The following is a 5,083-nucleotide window of genomic DNA, read 5'->3' as shown; positions in this document are numbered from 1 at the left end:
TCCATCAGTGGAAGTGATTTAGACGTGTCCCCTGGATCAGTGCAGACGTCCTAACATTTCCACTAATAAAAAAGAACTTGACAGAGGCAGAGGGGGCACGGGCATCTGAAGATTTGCTATCAAAACTGCAAATGCAGAAAGGATTTTTTACAAAGCTCCATGCATCCAGGGATGCAGCCATCAGGACAAGCTTTGTAATATCCCACAAAATTGCAAGAAACAGTTAGCCATTCTCTGATGGGGAGTTTGTGAAAGAATGTTTGGTGGACTCTGTAGCAATAATTTGTCCTGAGAAAAGAGAAGCGTTTTCAAATGTGCCCCTCTCCAGGCGAACCGTAACAAGACGGGTAGAAGACATTGCGGGGAATTTGGAGTTTCAGCTTAAAAACAAAGTTGATCATTTTATTTTTTTTTCCCTGGCTCTGGACGAGAGCTGTAATGTCCGTGATACCGCCCAGTTACTTATCTTTGTACGCGGAATAACAAATAACTTTGAGATGACTGAAGAGCTGGTAGCTTTGCGACCATTGAAAGGTACCACGAAAGGGAGTGATTTGTTCACCGAAGTAAATGCATCCGTGGACAAACTGGGCCTAAAATGGAACAAATTAGTAAGTGTTATAACCGATGGATGTCCAAATATGACAGGGAAAAATGTTGAAATTTTGAAGCGGATGCAAGATAAAGTGAATGAAATAAACCCAGAACAGAAATTGATATTTTTGCATTGCATTATTCATCAAGAAGTGCTGTGCAAGTCGGTGCTAAAAATCAGCCATGTTGTTGATGTTGTAACTAAGATAGTTAATTTCATCAGGGCAAGAGCACTGAATCACAGACAATTTGTTTCACTGTTGGAGGAGCAAGAAAGTGAACATAGTGACATAGGCTACCACACAGCTGTGAGATGGCTCAGCCTTGGGAAGGTGCTTAAAAGAGTATGGGACCTGAGAGCTGAGATTCAGACATTTTGTAAAATGAAAGGCAAAGACATCCCAGAGATCTCAGATAAGCACTGGAGAGCAGATCTGGCCTTTGCCATTTATGTGACTACACTAAAGAATGAACTGAATACCAAGCTGCAAGGCAAAGGCCTTTTTGCACATGAAATGTTCTCCTTGGTGACAGCTTTCATGAGAAAATAGAAGTTTCTTTCTAGCCAATTGAAGATCAATATTCTCACTCACATGCCAACACTGAAAGAAGTCACACCATCAGCTGATCACCTCGACAAGTATTCATCCATGTTTGCGGGTTTACATGATGAATTTTCCAGAAGATTTGAAGAATTCAAAGCAGTTGAGAGTGAAATGCACATGATTTCTTCTCCTTTTACATGCTGTGTGGATAATGCACCCAGTGATATCCAGTTAGTACTCATTGATCTGCAGTCTGACAATCTACTGGCAAAGCTTTTTAAATCAGTATCACTGCTGGAGTTTTATTCTTCTCTCAAAGAGGAAAACTTTCCACGCATAAGGAGGCATGCTCAGAGGATGTTAGTTCTCTTTGGATCTACCTACGTATGTGAACAAACATTCTCACTGATGAAGTTCAACAAATCCAGATACAGATCCTCTCTCACGGATGATCACTTGTGTGCTGTTCTTCGCATATCCACCTTAGATATTGGACCTAACTTCACTGAACTTGTTTGGGCCCAAAACAGGCTAGATTACTCTCATTGAAGATTCTCATGTTATTGAAATGTTTCATTTACTGTTCTTTACCAAGTTAAAGGGATGCCGGTCTTTAAAAAACTAACATATCTTGATCTACAACAGCAAGTTTTCTACAGTTTTCTACAGTTAACAAGCTCGTTGCAGTTCATCATCTCATCATTAAATAATGATGTAAGTATGTCTTCCATATTTTCTTGGTATTGTAAATCTTTGTATTGTTTAACATACTTGTTCTGTCTCCGCCATCTAATTTGTTGCCTCCAATTATTTGTTTACATAATCGCAGTTTCTCAGTATACAGTATTGATATATTCATGCCTTTATTCATCTGTAGTGCTTTGGCTCCCTCTAGCGGTCAGAGATATGTTGACTGTTCTATTTTTCTGCTATGTATTTTTTATGTCTGATCCTCCTTTGCAATGCATTATGGTAGCTCAGCCCACATTTCCCTCCAGTTTTCATTCACTTCCTCTAGTTTGCCTTCCAGGGAAGACGCTTACACTTCATTCCCCTTGCGATTGCATTGCCGTTTCACCGCATCAATATACCAATACGTTTAATAAAGCACAGACTCAACCACAGTCTCCTTATTGGACCCGGTATAGCGGTTTAGCTGACTGGATAGCTACATGAGCCTGCCTCATTTAGTGAGGACAGAACAGTGAAACGGCAGCCATCCAACTAGTGGGATTCAAGTCACCGGCTACTCAGAGACTAAATACAGCTACAGCAATCTCTGCACAGCCAAGCACTTTCCCAAGACACCATGTCTCACAAATCGCATAGAACAAGATCTGTTACTTCCGTTTCCTCAAAGACAACATCCATCACCAGCGCGGTTGCCATTGCCCGCGCAAATGCTGAAGCCGCCAAAATACGAGCGAGCTTTGCTGACCAAGAGATGCAACTTAAATTAGAAAAAGCACGCCTAGATGATGAAGAGAGAAGGTCACGCTTAGAGAGAGCACGCATAGATCATGAGAGAGCCGATCAAGAGAGAAGGATGCAGTTAGAAAAGGCACGTGTGGATGCCGCCTTAGAAAGCCTAGCAGCAAAAAGGGAAGCTGCCGCAGCCCTCGCTGAAGCGGAATCGCTAGAAGCCGCGCAAAGCCCCAAGCTGCATAGCCAAAGCAGTACGTCAAGTCTGGAGTTTCCACTACAAGACACACCACAACGCACATCTCAGTATGTTAATTGTCATGATCTCTGCAGGCAGAGATCATAGCAAGCCTATAGAGGGACAAGCTCTCGGAAGATGGAACTATACTGACCATGAACTAAGCCTGCCGCGCAACTAGAAATAGCCAGGTAGCATTTCCTATTTATCGCTAGATGCCCAGCACTGGCCTAAGACCTAAATAGCTAGCAGAGGGAAATATAAGACCTGGCTCACCTCTAGAGAAATATTCCAAAGAAGACAGTAGCCCCCCACATATAATGACGGTGAGTTCAGATGAAACAACAAACGCAGCAGGAAAATAGTCTTAGCAAATTTGAGGTCCGCTTACTAGATAGCAGAAGACAGATAGTATACTTTCATGGTCAGCAGAAAAACACTAACAAAACACCATCCAGAGATTACCTTAAACTCTGGCATTAACTCATAACGCCAGAGTAGCAATCCCTGATCAACGAGAGCTTTCCAGACACAGTAACAAAACTTCAGCTGTGAACTGGAACAAATAGGCAAAACAAAACATGGACAAAAGTCCAACTTATCTAGTAGTTGTCTAGAAGCAGGAACAAGCACTGAGAGGCATCAGATAACATTGTTGACCGGCAAGAAACCACCAGAGAAATGAGCTTAAATAGCGACACCCACTACTGATGGAACCAGGTGAAACAGGAAAGAGGATGACAAGTCCAATTCCACAAGCGGCCACCGGGGGAGCCCAGAATCCAAATTCACAACAGTACCCCCCCCTCAAGGAGGGGGCACCGAACCCTCACCAGATCCACCAGGGCGACCAGGATGAGCCCTATGGAAGGCACGAACAAGATCAGAAGCATGAACATCAGATGCATTGACCCAAGAATTATCCTCCTGGCCGTAACCCTTCCAGTTGACCAGATACTGGAGTTTCCGTCTGGAAACACGAGAGTCCAAAATTTTCTCCACAACGTACTCCAACTCACCCTCAACCAACACCGGAGCAGGAGGCTCAACTGAAGGTACAACAGGTACCTCATACCTGCGCAATAACGACCGATGAAAAACGTTATGAATGGAAAAGGACGCAGGGAGGTCCAAACGGAAAGAAACAGGATTAAGAATCTCCAATATTCTATAAGGGCCGATGAACCGAGGTTTAAACTTAGGAGAAGAGACCCTCATAGGGACAAAACGAGAAGACAACCACACTAAATCTCCAACACAAAGCCGAGAACCAACACGACGATGACGGTTGGCAAAACGCTGAGTCTTCTCCTGGGACAACTTCAAATTGTCCATAACCTGCCCCCAGATGTGATGCAATCTCTCCACCACCGCATCCACTCCAGGACAATCCGAGGATTCCACCTGACCGGAGGAAAATCGAGGGTGAAACCCCGAATTACAGAAAAACGGGGACACCAAGGTGGAAGAACTGGCCCGATTATTGAGGGCGAACTCTGCCAATGGCAAAAAAGCAACCCAATCATCCTGGTCAGCAGAGACAAAACACCTCAGATATGTCTCAAGGGTCTGATTAGTCCGCTCGGTCTGGCCATTAGTCTGAGGGTGAAAAGCAGATGAAAAAGACAAATCTATGCCCATCCTAGCACAGAATGCCCGCCAAAATCTAGACACAAATTGGGTACCTCTGTCAGAAACAATATTCTCAGGAATACCGTGCAATCGGACAACATTCTGAAAAAACAGAGGAACCAACTCAGAAGAAGAAGGCAACTTGGGCAGAGGAACCAAATGGACCATTTTAGAGAAACGGTCACAGACCACCCAGATGACAGACATCTTCTGGGAAACAGGCAGATCTGAAATAAAATCCATCGATATGTGTGTCCAAGGCCTCTTAGGAATAGGCAAGGGCAACAGCAGTCCGCTAGCCCGAGAACTACAAGACTTGGCCCGAGCACAAACGTCACATGACTGCACAAAGACTCGCACATCTCGCGACAGGGAAGGCCACCAGAAGGATCTTGCCACCAAATCCCTGGTACCAAAAATTCCGGGATGACCTGCCAATGCAGAAGAATGTACCTCAGAGATGACTCTGCTGGTCCAATCATCCGGAACAAACAGTCTATCAGGCGGACAACGATCCGGTCTATCCGCCTGAAACTCTTGCAAGGACCGCCGCAGATCAGGAGAAACGGCCGACAAAATTACTCCCTCCCTAAGGATACCTGTGGGTTCAGAATTACCAGGAGAGTCCGGGTCAAAACTCCTAGAAAGGGCA

At 44.5% G+C, this 5,083-nt stretch overlaps 1 pseudogene; it reads left to right on the top strand.

The window, feature by feature from the left end:
* The first annotated feature begins 497 nt into the window (after nt 1–497).
* Nucleotides 498–1,688, top strand: LOC143803996 (general transcription factor II-I repeat domain-containing protein 2B pseudogene; annotated as a pseudogene).
* Nucleotides 1,689–5,083: the final 3,395 nt, after the last annotated feature.

This window comes from Ranitomeya variabilis, chromosome 2 (genome assembly GCF_051348905.1).
Source record: "Ranitomeya variabilis isolate aRanVar5 chromosome 2, aRanVar5.hap1, whole genome shotgun sequence".
Taxonomy (NCBI): Eukaryota; Metazoa; Chordata; class Amphibia; order Anura; family Dendrobatidae; genus Ranitomeya; species Ranitomeya variabilis.
Note: the sequence above shows the minus strand (reverse complement) of the source record. Positions and strands in the feature narration are given on the sequence as shown.